Source organism: Varroa destructor, unplaced genomic scaffold, assembly GCF_002443255.2.
Source record: "Varroa destructor unplaced genomic scaffold, Vdes_3.0 BEIS01000001.1, whole genome shotgun sequence".
Classification (NCBI taxonomy): Eukaryota; Metazoa; Arthropoda; class Arachnida; order Mesostigmata; family Varroidae; genus Varroa; species Varroa destructor.
The window spans coordinates 15,896,280-15,920,555 of NW_019211454.1; the positions used below are offsets into that span (position 1 = coordinate 15,896,280).

The window sequence follows — 24,276 nt, forward strand, 5'->3', positions numbered from 1 at the left end:
TATATGTATATATAATCAAGATGTAAAGCGTTTGGCTTTAGAGTAATAATAACAATATGCACGTTTTTTACTAAATTTTGTGAAAAAACGTTTTATGTTTTCTTTTTTAATTTACGGATGCCAAAAATATTGAAAGTAAATTTTTTAGAGAGGCAAATTATCACCACCCGTTGATCCCAGAGTCCATTGCCACTTGACCAGTTACCATCATCAGGCTCTGAAGCTATCTGGAAGAATCTTTTCTTCCCGACCAAGAGTTCGCTTATCAGCGCATAGCCTTGAAGCTTACACAGGAGCAGATTGAGTTTCAGGGTTCTATCGTAGTTATTAAACTTGAGAACACTCGGCGCATAGAACGCCATAAACAGCCAGTCGAAGTCAAGACGCAAGTTCCGCACTGCCGACGACGCACCTTTAGCGAGCGTCGCCAAACGATGCAGCTTGTAAGTGGATCTGTTACAAAGTATACGAGCGAACATTACAGGCTTACCCCCAACTCTATACTACCTGATACAGCATCCCAAACTACTTAAACAAGGTTTGCCATAACCATCTCGACCACGCAACCTAAATATAGTCAGGTAAGTCGTTTTCGCAAAATAGACCATTTTCTTTCTCAGCGTATTTTTAGCCAACGTCGACTACAGGCCGTGATGAAATTAAGAGGACGAAAAAGATCACAGAAATTCAGCTAACTTACTCTGTAACACGAATGCAGTTAAACTTAACACCTCTTATTTCGCAACTAAGTCTAGAAGTGTAAGTTGCCATAAGCCGTCTCATATACGCTTCGAGGACGATCTCATTATCAACGGTCGTTTAATAATGTCATTTCCGTATGTCTGTTTATTTATTGAGTGTTTTTTTTTTTGGCAAGAATTAATCACTGCCACCTCGAGCGTACAAGATGGGAGTATCTTCCGGTTACCGTATAAAGCGCATAAGCCGGAGTGAAGCTGAATACGCACTTCACAGCTTCAATATATTTATACTGCAGTATCACGATAGACCTATGAAAAATAGTACAGTAGCTGCTACTCAGAACATGGATATGAGGTACATATAAATCTTTATCTTGAATCTGAGAACACCTATGTCTGTTTCGTACATATAACACCATTGAGTCCATAAGCTCACTCTCAGTTTTATCCTTGATTTCAGCTAAAACAGGCTTGGTCAGATCAAAATCTGATCTGATCAGTCTATTTGTCGATTTTCATATCGATGTCGCCTCGCGCAACTGGGGAAGCTCACAATCGCTGCAAATGAACGAGAAAGAACTTTGTTTTTAGCCTGATTATTATTGTTGCTATCATGGAAGTAAAGCAGTAAATCGTCAGCGTATCGCCTCACCGTGCACTGAATAGTATAAAAGTCTATTGGAATCAGCTCAAAGCTTCTTTAGGGCCATGATTGGTTTACAACGCTCGTAACAGTTAACGGCGCCTACGTTTCTTCGAAAGCCATTTAAAAGTTCCGCTATAAAATGTAATGTCAAAAAAAGTCATTAAAAAGCGTAATAACATGATACGTGTATCAAATAAACGATTTAATAATAAATTTTTATTATGATAAAAATTAATTTTATGTTTTTATTCACGTTCCTTAAATTATGTTAAATCACCTTACGTTCACGTCGGGCTTAGTAAATCAACAACCGTGCCGCGCTAAAAGCTTAATGTTGAAATAATTACATGAAATAACAAATTCTTCTTTCAGTTTGTCGAAACAAGACGCACCCGTGGAGATTTACATACAACAAATACAATAACAAGATAAAAATAATTGAATTGAGAAACAAACGACGTTTATTAGATGAGAAATGTGAGGTCCTTTCCTGAGGAAAAGCTCTACCACTGCTCTTGGCAGCGCTTTATCCAAAACAAGAGAAAGGCCATTCAAGAAAGTAATTGCAAACTTTACAGGATTGCTATGACACGGGGCTATTTGAGGTAGACTCCAGCTACTAGATCGAGCTGTACTCCGATTCGAATAAATAAATATACACATATATGAGTTTATAAAGCTAGCGCACCACAGCGGAGAGTTTTCGTCATCAGCGACCCGCAACGTCCTGATAGGCTTCGGTTGAATCTCTACGCTGCGCCTTTCACGTTCTGCTATCAAACTGAGAGCTTGTCACACTTGTACTCCAATATATAGATTTTTCGAAATAGTAGTTCGAATGTTCGACCCGAGCATAGGTGTACGTATCCAATACAAGCAAGTATAAAAACTTTGTTGGTTATAACTAGAACGGATCCCTTTTATAGTATGCGTAAGAGAAATAACGGAAACCAAGTCACTATTTCATCGAATCATTCGATCTAGAGTAGAGGTTTATTAGATGATACTAGTATAGGTGACGCTTCAGTGTCGTATCCGCATGTTGTATTGAAGATTGTTCATCTCTCTCTGACATTTCAGCGGTGAAGCTGTCAGTGATTACGAGCAAGACAATCAGAGCTCTGCGGAGCCCTGATATTAAGCGTTTTATATAGTACATTATTTTCAGTTTATGAATTAGCGCATAGACAAAGTCAGGCAGTTGAATTTGGGAGCCGCGACACCAAGCGTTTTGGATGTTGCGCCCGCGCCAGCAGGACCTACAGCAAACACTTCTGTAGCCAGCCTTCAGCGACCTTGATCCTGCACGGCGCAGACCTTCCCGTCTTTAGTTTTTAAGGCGAGAGCTTTTTACCTCAGGTCTGGTATTACGGCGTCTCAATAAATACAAATCGTATAAATTTCTGCCACAGATCCGCTTTCAAGCTGGCACGATGATGAATGAGAATAAACAACAATGCGTTCGGGGTCCGCAATGTCATCTCTACTTCTTTTGCCTTTCGTTTTTAGGCCGGATATTGTAGTTCTTTTGTTGATCTCAAATGCTCATCAAGTGATTGTGCTCTATGAAGCAGGCCACTTTAAAGAGACGTATCTATCTGTACGTGCCTCTCTCATCAGTAAAAAAAATACGTAAAGTTGCAAGTCCCACCAAAAACATATGCTAATGCTGCTATACAATTCGCGTGGAAAAGTACGATCTCTTTAAAGTCTTTTGGCAGGATATCAATTTTTTAAATTAAAATCTATGTAACATATTTGCATGTTAAAATATTTGAGTACTAATACAATGTATTATGTCGTCATACTTTCGAGTATTGTGTTTCACTGTTGATTAAGTATTTATGATGACGGTGCCATCTAGCATTAACGTATTGATATAGTGGATATAGGTGCTAGACCAAGTAGGAATACGAAGGGGACCAGTTAAGCACGATTCAAGCGTAAACGTCGCGGTTAGAATGGGTCACATTCTGTTTTCCATTCTTCTCTTTCTTTTTTATTCTTACCTTACATCTTCTTATTTCTTATATTACTTAACTTTTTTTTATGCTATATTATATTGTAATTATAGATTCCTCTGTCGTTACTGCTTTTGCGAGCAATGAATTACCGCGGATTCAGCGTCTATACGTCCTCTTGAATTACGTCGCCGCTCAAAACATCTTCGAATAGAGCGGCTAGTTGGCTGGTTGGGTGAAACACGTAGTTGGTCTCGCGACCAGCTGTCACGTCTGCTTACGCAAGCGGCTACCGCTGCGCCATTTCTTAAACGCTTAAATATGTAAAGGCGATATGTGTCATGAAAAAGAAGTGTCTTTTGTGATAAAAATGGGCATTGTGCATCTTTTGTCGATGGACAGCGCCGGTCGCCGCGCTAATCCCGTTATCAACAGACATTGGTTTTCTGAGCGTTTTCTGTACAGGTCAGCTACTGATTACTATCGACTTTCTTATTGCTCCTCCACGGGCTTTCTTAATGCTTGCCCGCAGACACCCAAATTTCGCTAGGAAAGAAGTTCGAAACAGACGTCTACTTCATTCCAGAGCTTTGTTCCTTCATTCCAGACGCTTTTGCGCTTGCTCGTGAGCGACTATTGCTTTTTAGGAAGCGTAGCAAGTGTTATCGACGAGGCCTGATTTTGAGCAGTGCGAAATTCTGAAAATCCCTTTGATTGACTTAAGGGGTGACCGATTGCCAACGGTAATAGGCATAGTAAACGCAGTCTAATCTGAGGCTTCTAGTGAAGGCAGCTCAACACACTTCAAGCATCATTTATGATACTCATCTATTTGAAACGCTATTGTGTATGCGAGCTACATGCCGCGGGGAAATCACAGCTTTATGTCAGGTCTTCAGGTAATATCGTTCCTCATAAAATGTACATGCTGCAGTCTCCCCGTATGTGTACTATGCGAGTGACGACGCACTTGATCAATGTGTAGCGTTGAAGGAACGTGTGAATCGTTATGGCACTGAAAGCTGTGAGCGACGTAAAGTCAGTAAAGCTAGAACGAGGATCTTTAGCTGTATAGATCTGTTTTGCGTTAAACATACCTTTACACTGAATTCTGTTCGACAAACACTCAGTCCTAACGCATTTACAATTCCAGTTATCTGTCTGTAGTGGCCTACGAATGGTCGGTAGCAGTTGCCTTGGATATCAGCTTATGGTTACCCAACAATTAAGGGAAAATTGCTTGTAAGCGGAATGGATAGGTAGTGGATTTGCGGGTTTCTTTTGAAGAAACCCGCCGCAGCAGGGCGCTTTTAGAATTTAGGGTAGACAACAAATATCAGTGACGTTCTTCTAAGTTATGTACCTATAACAATAACAATACACTATGCTTTTCGAGGTTCGGCATGTACTTAGAGCTTGTATCGACACTAAATACCAGTGCATTGGATCGAAACTGTAATTATGTGTGGATGAATCATCGTGGAATGATCTCGCTATTGGCTGCCTAATGGTTGCCTGCTGGTCGGCCTAGAATCTGAGTTGATACAGTAGAAAATCCAAATAGTGCCAGCGGCAACTCAATGCGTAGTTTTTGGCCATTGTGGAAGTACACACGGACGCCTCCAATCAAATTTCCAACAAGAAAACAACAGTTTCTAGATGGCAGTGTGATCTTACTTGAGCTGGTGCTTTAGAAGTATGGACACTGAATGAACAGGTGACTTCAGAAACAAACGATCCTTCAGCTCGAGCGTGATGGTAGGTACAGCGGACTGAAATTAACAGCATATTTTCTGGGCGGCTCGCTTGAGAGCCACGTTTGCAACTCAAGATTAGTCGTGGTCATTGCTTTCAAAGGCTCGTATGGCAAACGTGCCAATCGGATCTTGTCCTATAAGATAGCTAATTTTGATATGATTTGTGTGTGAGATGATTTAATTTTCGACGGCAGTCACGTATGGCCATTATGGAGGTTACATTGGAAATATCACTAAGTGTAATTACCAATAATGTGGTCGCTCTTCGTAAAAAATCAAACGTGATTTTTTTTTATTTGATTCTCCGTTAACTAGGTGCTCACGAAGAATACGGGCTTACTATCACACCCCTATTGCGGGCTCACTGCTGAGCTGATATAGACCAGACTGCCACACCGTCAAGTGTTTGACAAACTAAACATATTTGTATATTTTGTTTACGAATATGAAGTGTATGAAGGCTAGATTGGAATATGTTCCATGGGAAAACTTTATTTCCGTAAAAGCCGTTGGCAGCTCCCTGTTTATTTGCATGTAGGCACCCATTTTTCTCTTAGTTCGCAGTTGCCCTTGATTTCCTCTGGGCTTTCCGAGCCCTAATCTCTACGTTTCTCGTATATGAAAAGATTTTCTTTCTTCAGAGATTTTTTCACTTTAACCTAGAAAGAGGGATGTAGTCATTTCCTCGCCTTACCTGTTGTTTCTCGCTACTCCATTGCACCCCCAGATACTGACCAATGTTTCCAACCACTGTCATACATGTGACGCGGATGGTCTATTTGTAGACGGTTTAAATCAGGTAAGATCTTCCCTTTGTCCTCACTGTGTAGCTGCACAAGAAGGATCAGCTTCTTTCCCTTCTCGTCTTTTTATCATACACGTAGAGTTCGTACACTGCTAAGAGAGTCTAAAAACCCGTATTGGCGACGCAGTCTAACGGCTTGTTTTCAGTGAAGACTAAAATTCAGCTGGTACGCAATCTAAAGGTGAGGGCACAAGCAACACTCAGCGATAAATCTCACCTTTGTTAAGCCGCGACGATAAAGGCAGCACCCCCGGTACCCTCATATAGGTTCACCGGACTTGCGCATCTGCCTTTAAATTGAACAGGTTCTTGTAGTTTACGTTGAGCTGGCATTGCGCTGTCATGTGTGTTACTTAAATTGTCACAGAACCTCTCTAGTAGTCTGAACAAAGAAATCTGTGAACTTAACGGCTGATAAACAACGTTAAGTCACCGGCTTCTCTTCAACGTAGACGACTATTGGATCAGGCGACTAGTCCGACTCAGACAGAAGCTTAGTTGTGCGGTGTTTCTATAATGGCACAGCACTAGTTGTAGTAGTGCTACACAATCAGAGGTGGAGTTAAGCCGGAGCTCTCGGATTGGAACAGCGGGCAGGTTGAAATAGGAAAACGCAAGGGTTATGCTAGGGCCATAGGTAACCGGTGTGAGCCCATTACCGTCCAATGACACTTTCAGTAAAAGGGGGCGATGCAGTGGTTAAGCGATCCCGCTTGACAGCGGCTACTTATCTTATTTGACCACACGGTAATGAATCTCAGTTGAAGTAGTAACGGTTTGCCTCTTCCTGTCTCGAGTTCCTTTGGCCTCTGTCGGTACCCCTTTTGTCAAGGCTTTTGCAGGTTTTCCAAGTTGAGACCGCTTTCGATATATGGCCGGATCTGAATGAGTTTTCGTTTTAAACGCAGCACTATCATGCCTATTAGTAAGTACTAACGTTCATCAGTCGATGCGGAGCTTTAACACGTTTTTGCTTGCCCCTTGTCTTTTATTGATTTTTCTGCTTCCATGTTTTTCTGTTACTTTTTTTTTTGTCACGGTAGTCCTTCTGCAATAAAGCCCATGATCCAGCTTCACCACGTTCAACTTCTCTCTTTGCTTTGCAGCGATTTCTTTCATCATCAGGTTGTTTTTCGTTGTTTTTTAGAAACTTTCTTTGCTTTTTTTTCCTACCTCTATCTCATGCTCGTTACTTCTTCGTACGAATCTTGCTCTCATAGTTTGGTTCTTTTGTTTGATCAACTTTGGTCTTTTTTTTATCAGCTCCTGCTAACAAGCAATAAATAGTTGTTCCTTTATAAACACGTTTTTAGACTGTGGCTACCAGCGACTTCGCGAACTCACAATTTGAGCGAGTCATACCCGCCGACCGAATCCTTCGAAGCTCTGTCCTACTTGGCATGATAGCCTCCACAGCAAGGTGGTTTTTTATGTTGTTGTTAAAATTGTTTTTTTTCCACTGCTGTCCTGCTATATGCTACTGTGGCATCCTTTTTCGTCAGTTCAGAGAACAAAGAAACGGGATTTCAGAAAAGAAGTACTGCGAAGGACAGATTCTGCAAATATCTCAATAATGCAGATTTCGGGAGCTAAACCATAGTAAGCTAGTCATTTTCGGAACACTTTTTTCCACAAATTAGTTTTTAATAATAAAAGTGTCGCTCAGATACGTTATGTATAAAAAATTAGATCAGTTGAACGGGCAGGCTAAGGATCTAGAAAATACAAGAGCTTAAAACGTCTAAAAAGCTTAAAACATACAAAATTATCATAAGGTTCAAGCATTGGAGCTTATTTGGAAGATTCATTTAACAATTGGATATACTCCTCTTTGAAACATTTTCTAATTGCTGCATCAAAAATATACTTCCGAGTATATCTTTATGCTCTTTAAATCCAAGCATTTGTTTGAATGCTTTGATCGGTCTCATGGGAGTTATTTTTGGATTTTTCAGAGGTCGCATGAAAGCTTGTAATAACATGGAGTATTGAGTTCGGACCAAGGGATAGGATTGCAGTCCTAATTAACGGTTCGTCCACCGCGGGAAGATTGCATAGTAAGTGGTCATTGCTCAAATTCTAAGAACGACGCACTCTCGTTTGCCATGACGTGTTTGTCTCTTGCTGTAGGCTCTTGTTTAGTACAGATCCTTATTTCCTTCAGAACCACGGCCTAACCGGTTATCGGCGGGTATAGACTAGTTTTGTACCCTTCGTTACTTCTAGTTTTTCGGTTACAACGCTAGTGAATCGACAAGAACCTTAGAGACAGGGAGACGACCTTACGATGCACTCACAGGTAGCTTTCCTTCAAATCTTTCCATTTTATTCACATTCTCTATCTTCCTGTTCGCCCAACCTACGTAATCGCTTTTTTTTTCATTAACTCATCGTTCGGCTACTTTTTTTTTCTATGGATTTCACTCTGAACACTTTTGCGGCTCTCAGGTCTCTATTCTACACCGAAGCGTACTTTGCTATAGAGCTCCACGATCGCCGACACTGCACGTGAGTTTTCCAGCCGCTATAATTCAGTCGTTCTGCCACCATCCGTAATGGTTTGCTTGACGGTAGCACAAGTGCAGGAAAGTTCGGGAAGCGGAGGGGTATGGTAGGTAAGACGCAGGTAGTAGGAAAGCTGCACCAGCAGCTCTGCCACGGAAGAACCGCTGCTCAAGTTAGAGACGGTGCTGCGGATCCTGCCGCAAATGGCGACGCTCGAAGTGGTCTGCGACAGCTGATGGCCCTTGTACCTCTGTGTGTTGAGCAAACAAAGAAGTAGAATCGGTAGGCGCTATGATAGAAAATGACGACGGCAGCAGTGAAGCAATGTAAAAAGTCGTCGTTGAGAAGAAGGCGCCACTTCAGAAAGTTCGCCAGAGAGGGAAAGGGACAAACAGGCGCTACAGCGCGACCATCGCATCCGAGGTTGCTCCTTCTCGATCGTAAAGAGCCTACGGTAGCCGGTCGCACCCGGTTGCATAGTAACGGCGACAATAGCAGCAGAACGGAAACACAAGGAGAAAAGCAGCCGCTGGCTTTACCTTTTCCGCCTCTCGCTGGCCTGCGTTCTGTAGTGGATAATTAATAGAGGAGGACGCTGCCACTCGCACGCAGGACAGCGAGTGCAGTGGAACAACCAAGACGACGATGCAGAAGCTCGACACAAGACGGGTTACGAACGCAAAGGAACCGAGGGCGAGCTTTAACTCGAAATCGCTACTGTCGCTTATGCCGCTTGCTAGTGTCACCGCTATTGCTCCTCTCGTCTCCCGCTACTGCTGCTGTTCCTATCGTTACCAGAGCCCCATCGGCAGAAAAGAGAAAGGGCTAAATTCCTGTTTCACGTTCCTGGCGACTCGCGACACCGCTTTCCACCCACACTTCCACCAGTGGCAAAAAACCCTAGTTTTTTGAGCCTCAGTTGAATGGAAGTACAAAGATGCGGATACGAAAAGGAAAGTCTAGTTGGCGACGGCGGGATCAGGGTTTCCATCTTTGTGGTTGCGCCCGCAGCGGCAGGTGGGGTTGCGTCGCGAATACCATCTGAAGGCAGGACACATGGAAGCAGGCACATGCGAAGAAAATAGAAAAAGCGCCGTTCGGTGGAAATGCCATCGAAACGGAAAGCTTGCTAAAACAGCGGTAACAGCAGGAGGAGTAGGCAATGGACAAGAAAGAGGGCAACGAAGCTACGAGTCGCTGCAAATGTTCAAAGAGAAGAACACGCTTCGGTTCCTGGTTATGCGACTGTTAGACAAAACAGCCATAGACAATGCGCGTATGGGCTAGAGAGTCTATGTAGACGTAGTCGCAGTTGCGAATTTCGGCGTACAGATAGAGGACTACTGCAGTATCACCAAAATGATGCGATGGGATCAGGAATCACTTGAGGGTCATGGGTAGGTGACGCTTCCCAGTGTTATCTGTGGATGCAGGCTCTCTTACTTGCTAGGTTGGTGCAGCCTAAATTGATGGCATTATATATATGAACGGTCCTCGCTTGGCCAGCGGATCTAGGTGTCGGGACGGCATGTTCTCTAACAGCAGCAGTTGTCCACAGCACTACTGTATAGTGCACTAGATTGAAATGAAAGTGTGCAAAATGGGCGTTCACAGTTATGAGCACAATGTTTTGACGGGGTAGTGAATACAGGTTGCTTACTAAGCTCATGGCCCGGTAAACCAACACTAGAAGGCTAGGCATAAGAATTTAAATTACATACATTAGCTGATTCCGATTAGTTTATCCTATTCAATAAAATTGTCAGAATCTGACACGAAGAGCGAGCGTTCATATTACCTTGCCTTGATGATTTTATGCATACTATTTCCTATAATGGCTTTCTATAATAATATGGACATCATAAAAAACGAAAGCTATGCTAAAGAACCGGAACATACGGTATAAGTCTACGTGCCGCACGTGTCTATATATCCTGTCTGAACTGATGTTAGGTAACGAGAAACGTAACAGTAGGGCCATTTTTGGCTAGGAAAAGATGTATGTAAGTATAATATAGGCATCCATTCTAACACAGCTTTGACCCAGCGTAGAAATGTGCCTTTAGCACTTGCCCAGAACGGAAGAGATTTAAGTATTTTGTTCTATAATTTTGATTTTTTAGTAAGGAGATTTATTTATTTTTACCATCGATCCTCGACAGTGACCTATTGAAACATCTGATGCAACTTTTTCCTGAAACAATTGCTTTCGTCAAGCTATAGTTGTTCTTCCATAATTTTTTGTCGTGGCAAAGATCTTTCATTTTAGTTATGGGCACGCTTTGGACGGACGTTTTTACTGTCTCTTCTAATCGACACAAAAAGGTAGTTCTAATTAACAATTAACTTGCGCTCATGGATGCAACAATATCATTTCTCGCATGAAGATAGTTTTGTCTTATAGTTAGATTAGATAGTTTGATCTTACCAGTAGCATGATAGATGAGATGCAGACCCAGCAAATGTCCGCCATGGCCTAAATTCTAGTAAATACATATAAATAGATAATAAAGGTTGGCGTATGATATGAGCGAACGTCATGTTCTGTGACGCACCTATCAAATGCATAGGAATATTTAACATTCAGTAATACGCCATGTTAGGCGTTGTGAAAAAAACATGAAACGTCACCGTTTGTACTGTTGAAACAGTCAATCCGCTTAATCGGGGTGCAGTTCTTAAGTAATATAAAATAGTCGTTGTCCACGATCACAGCGCCAATTCCCACTGCGGGCAGATAGGGATCCGATGGCGAGGTTTTGGTGCCATCATTTGGCGCAACTTCGGATCGCTTGTTACTTAGAAGAAATGTATAAACAACTTTTGCCGATTTGCCAAATTTAACGTTTTGTAGGCCAGGCGCAGGGCAGCAATCATCAGTGAAGCTGCTCCGGCTGAACGTAATCGTCTGAGCTTCGCGACCCGTCTGATAACATTAAACGAACACCGAAACGGCATCTTTTGCTGTTACGAATACAATGGCGGCACATAGCGGCGGTAATAACGTAATTTGTTGTCTGACGCCGTTCCTCGACGTTTTGCCTGCGGGTTTTTCTGGGAAAATGGAGTAACGTGTTGGAACAAATAAACTCTAGAGCAATCTGATATACATAAGAATTATTGTGCTTTTAATTAATAATTCTGTAAATTTATTTTGTTCGTCATTTGGACTATTGTCAAGATCGTGTTGTTGTACTGAGAACATAACGTAACATCGAGGACCGGACAGGGCAACGGAACGGGCAGGACGCTAACGGCGGCAGAAACAACAACCACGATCTGATTGGTCGACTGCCATTCAGAGCAAAGTGATTGTTCAGTCCTATCTGTACGATCAGTTCGGCAGACCTGAGAAAATTTGGGTCACTGACTGTCAACGAACTGATCGACTGATAGACCCAACGACACCCGATTCATCTGCTGAGTGCTGATGTCGCATCAACGTAGAAGGAAAACACCGCAAATTCTATTTATTAGTGAAATGCAGAAGGCTAGATAGTAGTTAGGCCAATGCTTAAGTTGGTGCCTATTCTGGTCATCGTGCGATTGAGCTTATACTAGGACCAAGATGATAGATTGTCTATATCGGCAATGGATCAGTTATTTTTGCAATTCACAAGAGTGTCTAGGATTAATGACGGATTTTAGACTGAAGAAAAAATATCTATAAGAGAACAAGCTGCTTGCTATACGTGATATAAAATCCATTTACGTATGACGATCTGTAAACAATTCGCAACCTCAATAAACTTCTGTCTCTCCACAGAAGAGCGTCTAAATAACAGACTTGATAAGAAAACAAGCATTACCAATACATATATATATATATATATCGTGTTATCTGATTTCAGCTGAACACTCTGTATTCAGCTGTATTCAAATAGTACTCCTTAAAAAAGCAGAAATTTTTTTCTGATTATCACTATACGGTAATCTGCATGAATTAAGAGAAAAAAAAAAAAAAAAAAAACTATAGTAATTCTTGTATAACCGAACATTCATAGCTTTGAGCTAATGAGTTATTGAAAAATGCTCTTTGCCTTAATAAAAACGAACCTCTACGTTTGAAGTATCTCAGATATATAGATATATGGCGCGGATCTGGTCCTAGTCTCAAGACGAAAGAAAGACAGAAAACATAAAAAGACCTGACATATAAAACAGAAGGACGATTAAATCAAAGAATGGTAAGGAGAGTGGACCGCTTTCGGCGATGTATCGTGACGAAAGTCAGAAACACATCATTCCCATTTAGGCTCAACGGTTTTGTCGATTGATGAACTTGTGAGTTTCAAGTATATACAAAGCTCGTAGCAAAACGGATTATTTAGTTAAAGACAATCAGCCTAAATGAGCCAATTTTAAACTTAACCTGTTTAGACTGCTTATATAAAACGTAATGCTTGCCAATAATGGCAACAGCTGGTTGGATGTATGCAATCCTGTTATGGTAAGGGGATACGATGAGTGCCTCGTCTTGCCGTAGACGGTATCGGACGCGTCGTGACCATGAGCAGGGGCTATTATGACTTTTATAATCTAATTAATATAATGATTTAGATCACTATCGTATAATATAAACTTATGTTATTATTAACTGTTCCTACTGTTCAGCTTACCCGACTCTTCGTCCGTTCACAGAGCTATGCCAGAATCTGTTGTCTTCGGATCATAAAATTTTATGTCAAGTCCGTGTTCAATAAATAGGTGTATCGGGTCGGAAAAGACAGCGTGCACAACACTTCAGATCTTTCTTTAGTCGAAGCCGAAAGCTAGCTGAAATAACCCACTTTATAGTTGAGGGTACTACTCAAAAACGGTTTGCCAAGTTTAAAAATAGCGTTCCCGTCCATCACTTGACGTCCCTCTGAGCCACCTTAAAAGAAGGATTATGACTAAGCGAGGTTACATCTCTCAGCTTTAGTATCTTCACCATACGCAGAACAAATGTCCTGAGAAATCCTCGCAGATTGTTGACCTGGTAGACAAATTGATATCGTAAATTTACTGCCTCCTTGCTCAATATGTTCATTATTTAAGTGTAAAGGACCGGCCACAACTTCGTACTCTAACAAAAGCCCAACGATAGACTTGTAAAGCTTAAAGTAGCTCTTCATTATCAATCACCGTCCAAGAAAAATCGGAGATGGTTCACAATTAACAGAAGCTTAATGGAATATATTGGTTGATAACCTAATGTATTTAGAGAACAGTTTCAATCGAAGCATCGAAGTATCTACCTTCTGATTAATGCGTGCACTGACCAGGAAGTGCATGTTGGGAATAAAATTCCCGTCGATTTCTGCCGATGCAGTCCTTCTCGTGTAAGTCATCTAGATAAGTCTCAGGGGTTTCAGAGGAGAGTGGGCCCATGCTTACAAAGTGGTCGAAACAGATGCGGGCCACAAGATTTACAACGGCTATTCACGCTATAGGAGACTTCTGATCGTAGCTACAAACGAGGCTATCTGGTGGTTAACGCAGATCCAGTGTGCGGATGAACGCGAAATATTCTGGCGACCTTATCCAGCATAACGCTTTGTCACTCTCAGCCTTATATTGAACTTGTTGCGGGTGCTGGTCAATATGGCCGTTCTCTTTACTGCTTTCCTGGTATCACCCAAGTATATGTCATTAACCGCGACGTTCTACTATGTACCTAGCGGCATCCGTAAATAGCTACCGTCACCGATCACCGGTTGCTTATTGGCCATTGGCCATATATTTACCGTCGGTCTCGTGGTCGGCAGGTATTCCTCGCCGGCTTTGAAGAGTAACTCCCGTTTTCCCTCTGTAGAATTCCTGTTGACTGATCGCGAATGGCGGACTTTTCAAGAAGTTAGCAATGTGCGTATGCATTGCATCGCAGATGTTGGAACGCGAAATGAAGCTTTGTACGTTTTTACCAAACGCGTTTTCTAAACGCTCAGCTTGAATCTAGGTAATCCTGAATCGCGGATATCGTATCAAACCGGTCATACTGAAAAGCGTTTACGGTTGTTGATAATATTTGTCTACTCCATCCGCTCTAGCTGATTTTTCATGGCTAGCTGCTGGCCATGGTGCGGTAACGATCTTTCTGTCATCCACTGGCCGGCAGCTGACCACGCCACGCCTTTATTCCCAACCGGTCCCCACAAAAGGTAAACTTATTAGCTTTTCTTATTGATTCCCTAAATCGTTTGTGAGTCCGGTCCTGAAGCGTGACCTGAACTAGGCAGGAGCAAATATAAGCAAATCATTTATAAAGACGTTCGTTTCTTTTCATTCCTCCCTCTTTTTCCTTAGTACTTTATGCTACCCAATGGAGATTGTTCTGGCTCAGTGGTGAGCGTGCATCACTTACCTAACGTAGTTCTGTTACCTAACCGTGTGTCGGCGCGTTTGCCCTCTTCCATTAAACACTGGAATACTCTCACACCAGGCAAGTCCCGGTTTTATTATTGGCCCCATGCTTCATTTCCTATTGCCCCCCGAGCTTTTTGCCCTCGCCTCTGTACTTCACATAGATGACTAACCAGCAGATGAGTCTATCTGAAATTTCATTAGCTTTTCGTTTTCGTATCTTACTCGTATCAAGTCGGCAAATCAAATACAAACGCTGGTAGCATAGGTCAAGCAACTATAGTGCATGTATAACGAGCAGAGATCTTCGACGCGTTATGTCGGGAATTTCTATCTCTATAGTAAACTGTCAAACAGGCAAAGGACTTCCAGTTAGCTCTTCGGCCTTGCGCTGTATTTTCGCTATTTAGTTACACTTCACTGTATACTGGACAGCTGCAGTGGTAATAATTAACAATAAACAAATAATGAAAATAATATAACATAGCACTAGATAGGTAGCGAGTATATATGATGTTGGTATAAACGAACTGAGGGAATTGTTTACTCATACGCCAACCGATAAACCATATGAAGGTCTCGAACGCAGAAAGCGTAGCTCAATGATGCGTATAGGCGACATAAACGTCTTCTGTTAAAAGGTGTCATGCCACTGCCGTAAACTAAATAAGGGTACTCACACTCACTTAGAGGTCGGCGCTTGGACTCTTTCATGGACAATAGTTGTCCTATTTTCTGCTCCGATGGGCGAAACGCTTTCACTTGCTCCCAGTGCCGTATCTACTAACCGCGTACTTTGTGAATTCTGGTAAAGATTCAGCTCAACGAACACGAAGCAGCGAGGGTAAAATGGGAGCGAATCCAGTGCAAAATACATGCCATTGCCAGAAGGCTACCGACGATCCAATCTAAGGTATCTTACTATATGTGTCTACGTATGTATGTATGGTCATGTTGCCATCTATGGCGAAGAAAGCTATGGGGATGGCTGAGATTCGAACAAATGCGTCGACAGTAGCAATGTTACAACGACTCAGTGCAGTACTTCGCTGTGGCCGGGCCATCGTAAGGGAGACGTGTACTAGGTCAAGTTGGGATAGTGGGAAAAAGGCTGGAACGCGAATCTTCTTTGAGCGTAGCATCTCTTTCTCTTTGCCACCTTTCCGTAAACTTCCCATAAACCTTCGAGACCTGGCCACACGTGCCGCCGTCCGCTTGCGTCATCCACCACCAGTCTCATCGAGGCGGCGGGCTGCATGTTATCCGGGAGGGTCGACAACGCTACAGCACGGTCCATGCTGCCACGGAGCCAGAGGGAATCGTGGTGTCCTCCATGGGAGCGAGTTGAGCTAGAAGCAAGTGTGCCCGGGCCATGCACACCCCATGCTACATAGAAGCATGAGCATCCGCCAGAATGGCAGTGGTGACAATATCAGCAGAAAAGCTAGCACCAAACGAACTAATGCAACAACAGCTACGTAGCGGCGGAAGCAGCACTGCTTCTGCGCACTGGTACTACTGTTCGCATGGCCGTAAATCATCTCCGATAAGCAAGACAGACTGCGGACGAGCTGCGAATGGGGTAAGTTAGGGGTCGAGGGGCGGCAGTAGAAGAGGAAGTATGGATGGGCGCCCAAAAGAGAAAGAAAGAGGAAAGGAAGGAGAGGGGGAAAGATGCCTGGATGGGTCGCGCTTAACAGCATCAGGGCAACGACACCATAGCTAGTTCCTCTCTTGCCTTCTTAGCACGGAACCCCGAGTCCTTCAACGGAGAGAACAGCAATAGCTGTCGGACAAAGGGCACTGGAAGGAACAGCTGCATTAAGTGTCTTCAGCTGCAATGAGTAAGAGAAAGAACAGAGGGAAGTGGTGGATAGGGTGAGATCCCTGCCGACGCAGCATTCTAGACTTCTCATAGGAGGAAAATGCCGACAAACTTTACTGTATGTGTGTGCCTAATAGTGAGCTCAGACCACTGGTCTCCGCGCATGTCTATCCATCTCCCTCTGCCGTTTCACCATTCGAGTGCTCCGTACAGAAGCTTGGTGTAGAAGGGCACGATGACGATATGCAGAATGCGGCTCCTATGCCCCTACGGTGCTTCCAAATAAGGATCTTTGGAAGACCTGCTTCATGTTCTCTCTCTCTCTCTTTATATCTGGCTTGGATATATATATATATATATCCAAGCCAGTTTGCCTGTGTAGTGGCACGCAATGCTCCGCTAAAGTGTGATATAACAAAAAAGCTGCAATACAATCGGCCGAATGTCGCATTTGCTAGCTTGTATGTTTCATCAGTGTTTATGCTATATTCGATCATTTTTCGCCGTTAATGTTTCGCCAGTCGTCAAACTGTAACAGATATATAATTTTGCTATAATGCACGCACAAAGCAGGACAGTTGCAAGAATTAGTAGAGATCAATGGAGAAAAAGATACTTCAGACTGAATCTCAATCGTTTCTCAATTCTTCCTGAGTAGCTATAGCGGCGATCATACGTCGTAAAGTCGATCTGCCTTCGTTGAGGATTGCTTTGTTAGCAGCATCCACAAAAGTAAAACCCGCTACAACACTGCGGAGGCTTTTATAGGCTCCATTGTACAGGCAAGACAGAACACGTTGTTACCGGAAACTTTTTCTTTCACTGTCTTCAAGTTTATTATGAATCACAAGCCGATGGCTTGCTACAAGGCCCGTTAGCCTTTTCAGTTCTATAGAGCCTTCTTAGTTACCCTCTCTCCTTCTTGTTCGCCTTCTTCAGCGAAGGCGCATTGGGCGGAATAATACACCATGAGCACAACCAACCTCTCCAATCTACACACGACCAACGGCGAAGAGCATACGGCGTGGAGCTATGGAAAGGACGAAAAAAAGAACAAACGAAGCCAGAGAACCTAACGTCTGTAGCTTCACCGGGCGGGCGCAGTGTTCCGCATGGGCGTCGGGCATTGGCCATAGGCCGAATGTCGACTGGCGCCTATGCCAGTAAAAGCGGCAGCTGAAGCAATAATATAGCTAGCTGCTATAGTGCAGAGCCCTTATTTCATCTTAAGGAACGAAGCCGACAGTTGGGTCCAAGACGTCCAACGTGAGAGCGTCGGATAGACGGCGGCTACCAGGACCCTGGTAAAGAAAAGTGCTGCTGCGTCCAGCTGTAGTGGGCACCAGACCGATCAAACGATAGGAAAGAGTAACAAGCAAGCCATCAATTTTTCTTTAAGCAACCAGCCATCACCAACGGGATGCTCGATTGACAGCCTTATAGAGGCACCAACGGCGTCGGCGTTATTGGTGGCAGCGGCAATTGTTGGCCTACTTTTGGCCTGCCGTGGGCTTACTGTTGTCCTAAAGCGGGAATTTCCAACAGGAATCCTGGTCACCGGTGGTAAGTCAGAGACTCGATGGGCTTTTGGGTAATGGACCGTTGTTCGGAAATGTCCGAGAAGATTTAGTAACGATCCCACTGAATGCATTCCATCGTATCGAGTCTACGTCAGGTCTTTGGCTTGACGATTTTGCTTGCGGTGTTATTAGATTAGTGAAAAAAATTATGTTCTACGAGCGAGCCGACCTGAAATATGCAATTTGAAATGGTAAATGCATGTATATATCGCCTACGTCCTTCTGGTCTAGTATAATAATAACAGTATTTATTTCACGTGAATTGTATTGCTATCAACGTATATTCAAGCGTGCCATACTATAAGAGGATGCCGTCTGTTCAGGGAAGAAACATACACAATATGGAGAACAAGGAAAACTGTGTCGTGTTACAACACATTGAGTGTTGATGCATAATATAGCCAATAACTATTATTATAGGCTAAGATCTACACTTTGCTTCGTCTCGTCCTTTGAAGGTTTATATACGTTAGCGCCGACGAGTCCCTTCCGCGAACGGTTAGGACCGTTATACGTTACTGTATAGAAACTTAAGCTCGTACGGTTTGTATTGCTGCTACCGCCGGCAATAGAACTTTAACGGTTACAGCTGGATAGGCAGTTCGGTTCTCACCTCGCGTTCAGTTTCGGAGGCATACCGAACATCAGTATACGGTGGAACTTAGCTTCCGTTCGCTTTGTGCCTTCGCCTTCACTATGATCCGCAGAAAGGGTCGCAGTGTGAACTACAGGACTATCTCTGGCGGTAGCGGTAGCGAACGCATTACATGTGTTAGAGCATTTTCCTTATGTATGCCCCTTATATGTCCATCGTCCCTCCTTCTCGTTTCTAGCCTGTCCAACATTTTGTCGCGCTCTTCCGATGAACTTGGCCATAATAGTCGAGTCGCAACGATCATTCAACGACAGCAGGGACCGACAGGGAGATAACGCCTAAGAGAGAAGAAGCACAGCAAATCCCGGATGTAGCAGAAGCAGCATTATGTCATTGTTTGGTGGCATCCTGGTAGTTGCTTTCGCCGACACCGGTCTCCACTAGCATTACGTTAATAGAATTGGCTGGGCCCGCTGTTTTACTGACGTTAACGCTGCGAACTGTTGCTTAATGCCGAACACTCGTCGTTTGGGGCGGTTGATCTGTGAGTCGCTGGCTGGTTGGAAAGGCGTATGCGCCGTATGTCCTAGTTAACGAGCCAGGTGAGCCTTACTGGTGTTTGTTCTGGCTATTCATCCAACAGGAACGGGAACATAAGGTGTAGGAGAAATGGCGGAGATAAGGAGGAACGCAACAATAATAACGGCAGACAAAAGAACCGGCGGAACGAGTCGCTCTCTGGTCGTGCAGACGAGTTGCAGCAAAACGAAACGCTAGGCGGCGTGGGAGGGAAGAGTATTTAATGTCTAGGTTTCCTCTACTATGGGGTGGGTTTATACGACACAGAGGTGTTAAGGCCTCTCGAGGGGCGAGGAGTCGTCAGAGCTGTCAGGGTACCTGCTTCCGCGTTTCGTCTCCGTTGTATCGCCAACTTTTAAGGACTGGCGTGGTTCGTTTCTATTGTCAGGCCGCTGACATCGGGAGCGCATGTTTGAGGCTGTTTTGCGATGGCTCGATCCTATTCTTAATACCAGCTCATCGCCTTAATGACTGATCGCTTGCTGTCTCGCAGTCGCAGCCAATGTATGGTCTATTTCAGTCTGAGAACTTGGCCAAGAACGAAAGCTTTGAACAGTTTGATCACAGCGTTTGTTATGGCAACTGTTGCTGACAGCAAATTGACTAACCGCAAGTAGCTCTGTAATTATAAAGTAGAGAGGTGAATTGAAGTGCCGTTTTCGCCCCTCAGACTCACAATCTTCTCCTTGTCTCTCTTTTTTTCATAGCTTTGTAGTACAGTACATATATTCATAAATAATAACCTCGTCAGATATACTTACAAGACAACGGCTCGAAAGATCACTCGGGGCAAGGTGCCTTACCAGATCCAGCGCTGTACAAACAGTGACTTTGCAGTGGCGATGATGATGATGGTTATGATGATGACCATGGTGGTCATCATTATGATGATGAACTCTAAGTGAAGTAAAGGAACAATACGGATGCTGACGGCCGTGACGGTAGTAGCGGTGTCGGCAGAGGCACTCGGATCTGTAGTGTTATTTTATTCATCCGGCGTAAGCTTGCACTTCAGTCCTCGTGGTAGCGCTCGGCTGCGGAGCAATAGGGGGAAACCGAAGAGGGCGCAGAACGCAGCAGAAAACCAAAATAGCGCTATAGAGAGCTAATACGGCAGGCAACTGCCTCTGCTCCAATAGAGAATTCAGATACGACTCAACATAGAGCATATTGCACGCCGCAGCCCCGCCAACGGCAACAGCGTACAAAGGAACGACGCAGCATACACAAACGCGCATGTTTATGAACTTTCTGCATTCTAATACAGAGTGGGTTCGACTGGAACGTTAGGAAGAGAAGATTAGAATAAGATACGTATTTCGAGTTCTTATCTTTGATCGAGGGTTGCAGTAAGTCAACATGAAGTAAAGATGACAAAGAACGAATGTTCTGATCAACCTGCGAGAAAAACTAAGAGCGAAAGTGTTCACGATGTTGAGTTCGCTGGACTCGGCAGGCTGGGGTTGGAAATGTGGCCGAGTGTGTAAAACACGGGCGCGCGGTGGCACGCTCTTTATACTCAGCTAGTCGTACGTATTATCGTCATCATGCAGGTTGTTTCGTAGGTCCGTTTGTACGCCGTAAGTGGATTCTATTTTGTCATACGTGCGTTCTCGCCTCCTGTTGATCCTCGTTCCCTTACATCGATATCTGGCGTTTCATGGGTCTTGCGTGGGGAAAAACGGAACGAAACCGACGGCTAGTTAAGTCGCTCCTTCTTCCTCTATTTCTTTCGGGTCCATGTTTAGTGTATGGTTTTTTTGTTGCGGAAAAGTTTTTCCTCTATATATCAGTGCTATGAACATAGTTTTACCTCATATATGATCCTCTGCTGCGCCTGGTAGTAGCTTTTTGCTTGTGTCGGGACGCAACTCTGACCTGCTTTACTATAACAAGAAATCTTTTTCTGATAATAATATAATTGTGATTAAATATAAAGCCTTGGTTAACGAAACAGGCATGTATGAATGCCATTCATAAATATCATTTTCCTTATTATAATACTAAAATACGTACGTCTTTAACCAGTACTACTCGACCAACCTGGTAAAAACAACAGCAGTAATTATTACGTGATTTTTGCACTATGTTTGTAGCTTCCACGGCGCGACCTCAGCAACAGGCAATGATGCAGCTAGACCACGTTCTCTCATCTCAAGTAGTTACTAGAAGTTATCGTCCAAAGTTCCTAATTCTATATAATAAGTAGTTCCGTAGAGCAGCAGTCAACGTCTTCGAAGACGCGTGACCCTATTTGCCTGCTTGTTCTTCTTTCTGGTCGGCATTGTTTTCTCTCTTTTTGTATATATATTTGTACAGGGTGGGACAAATATGAATGGCTATATCCATAAGACATAATCAGAAAGTACAGAACGATGCGTTAACGAAATTAAAGAAAACCTTGTTCGACTGTCTGTCGTGCTAATCTGCCACTCCTAATACTAGAAGATAGACAACCGGTTCTTTTTAAAACAAATCACCAAAACAATGTGTCGTTTTCTAGATTGAAGCAAAGCTCAGTTATCATACAACATTTCCGTGCTGGGAAATACCTTCGTCGATATTTAAAATATCTGTTTCTACTTCGAAATCGGCAATCTACGTTACCACTAGTTTTCATACAGTTTCTCGAAAGTCCGGAAAACGTTCTCCTGCGATCGTCAATAGATCTTATGATGACCACTGACTCAAGAAACTCAAAAATTCCGAACTTTCGATACAGAAACAATCATTTGATAGAGGAAAGTGCTGTCAGTTGTCAATAAATGATCTAGGTAAGCTCCAAATTAGTTTTTTTGAAATTATCTATACCTTTGTGGTACTTTTGGTCTGCTATAAATCCAAAAATGAATTACGTTGAAGCTTTTTGCGTGTAGTATCTTCGAGTGACACTTCATCGGGCTTTCATTTACCGATATCGCTTGACGCGCGGTTAGTATTGAAGAGCTAGTTGCAGATAAAGGAAGGAATATTTTGAAAATGACTAGGTTGTGGCTTAACTCCCTTTCAATTCAACCCGCAATTGTAGTAAATGATATTTAAGAAAAAATCGTTAAAGGGTCTATTTCTATTTGAATATCAAGGATTAGACGCAAAACATAAGAAAAGTCTCAGTTTAGATGGTGTATGTATGTATATATATATATATAGCGTTGCACTCCATTTGCGGTCAAACGTAGCCCGGCTTAGCCAACTATCGGTTAGCAGCAATTGTGACGACAGTCCTTGTCAGCACGAGCTTCTTGGGTAGAAATGTTCAGTTACGGACTGTCTAATGCAGTGGGGGCATATGCAGTGGCAGTAAGCAGCAGAAAGCGCGTGGAGTATTGGGTGATGATGCCCATGCGTGGCAGAAGGCCCTTAGAAGATAATGTAGAAAAAAGAAAAGTAGACTTTTCATTAAAAACCATTCAAACATACTTTACGAAGAATGTGGAAGAATGTGGAAGCAGAAGGTAAGCGTATAGCGAGGGAACGTTTACTGTGCCGCGCTATGATGGGACAACCAATGACGGTCTATTCACATTTCAAAGAAATTAGCATACGTTATAATGGGCGATTAAAGCTACCGGTGTATAGAGACTTCTAAATTTACGCTTGTTAGTAAACAGACTTAATGATGCTGGAATAACTGTATCTCATCACGTGCAATCAAGCTACAGCCTAGGCGAGATTTTACCATATAATCACTCACAGCAGCTTATTATTATTATTATTATTAATAATAATTAACCCAGTAAAGGTCTCACAAGTGACATAGTGACCTAAATATCTACTGATTCTTACTAAAGGCCAATGTACCAAAACCAAATATTAACGAGCATACACTCTAGGCAACATACAGGTCTTCTTTTGATAAAATTTTGTTTTTTAATGTAAAGTAAAATTTTCATGGCTTAAGCTTAAAAATATATGAGTATTCTGCATCATTTAACTATGGTCGTCGGTAGTTTCTTACGTAACGACGATGGGTTTAAATGTCTGTATCCTGGTCGTCCTTGCCGCTGGTTATGTTCTAAACACACAATCGCTTTGATACGAAAAAATCACATTAGCTGAACAGATTTTGGTATAGAGCACATTGACCCTTTTCAAAAATTATTTAGGATCCTGTCAACCGTCGGTTCAACCACTGAACAACCCGTTGTAGAAAGTTACCCTGATATAGTTCTGTAGAAGGATAGAAACACTGATTCGGCTAAGTTAGCTTAAATGGAGAGCTACACCACTGCGTCATCATTAACTCGTTCAGTTGCACGACTCCAAGTTGATCCGACACTTTCCTTCTCACTTGAATACACACAGTCTTTCTCTATAGATGCTCCCAACAATGTCTAAGGGCGGCTTATAGCTGACAGCCCTTAACAGGCAAATGTATTTCCCCGCCTTTCTTTGAAATCCTCTACCTGGCGTATGGTAAAGACGTAAAAGACGACTTGCTCTCTGACGGAACGGATTTGCTCGTAAAGATCTACTAAGGTCTTCAGTATCGGTTACGAGTGCAGCACCACGGCGCTGTCTGGGTCACTTCTGCAAGAACAGCAACGTTGTTAGTTCCGAAAGGAAGCAGAGCCCAAAATCAGACTCAGCCTATTGGCCTTTTTGCAGGTTTGCTGCTCTTGTTAACCACCTCTAACTCAGCTCACAGGAAGCTTTTGGGTTGCTGCCAAAATTGAGGAGAAAAAACTCTCGTTTGAAAGCCCGGAGAATAGAATGAATGAACCGAACCGACAATCGGTGGATCTTGGAAGAACAGATGAGTGCATGAGCACCTCGAACGCCGCTCTAGCAAACGACCTTCGCGTGTAACTCTGTGCAGACGCCGTAACTAAAATAGTAAAACTGGTCGTCCAAGGTTTGTTGAATACAACTCGGGCTTAGAACCGGGTCGATACTGGGCTACCGAAGGCTAATAACCGATTCACCGGCAAATATAGCGGGGGGGGGGGGGGTGTAGGACGTCGAGTCGTGTGGAAT

At 43.1% G+C, this 24,276-nt stretch overlaps 2 protein-coding genes and 1 long non-coding RNA gene across 6 annotated transcripts in view; 2 read left to right on the top strand and 1 right to left on the bottom strand.

The window, feature by feature from the left end:
- Positions 1–24,276, bottom strand: part of Glut1 (Glucose transporter 1) — a 280,015-nt gene that overhangs the window by 202,560 nt on the left and 53,179 nt on the right. The gene's annotated exons all lie outside the window — the stretch shown is intronic.
- Positions 1–24,276, top strand: part of LOC147758306 (uncharacterized) — an 88,791-nt gene that overhangs the window by 25,569 nt on the left and 38,946 nt on the right. The window contains exons 3-4 of one of the 2 annotated variants that reach the window (XR_015325987.1): positions 149–1,056; positions 1,162–1,582. The exons of the other annotated variant lie outside the window; for it this stretch is intronic. The gene's annotated coding sequence lies outside the window, so the exon portion shown is untranslated. Of the gene's footprint in view, positions 1–148; positions 1,057–1,161; positions 1,583–24,276 lie in introns of those variants that run through there. 2 annotated transcript variants of the gene reach the window in all.
- Positions 4,723–14,384, top strand: LOC147758307 (uncharacterized). 2 transcript variants are annotated; one of them, XR_015326048.1, is made up of 3 exons: positions 4,723–5,066; positions 7,826–7,927; positions 11,557–14,384. It is a non-coding gene; the product is annotated as an uncharacterized LOC147758307 (long non-coding RNA). The 2 variants fall into 2 exon arrangements; XR_015326052.1 differs by lacking the exon at positions 4,723–5,066 and adding an exon at positions 7,150–7,469.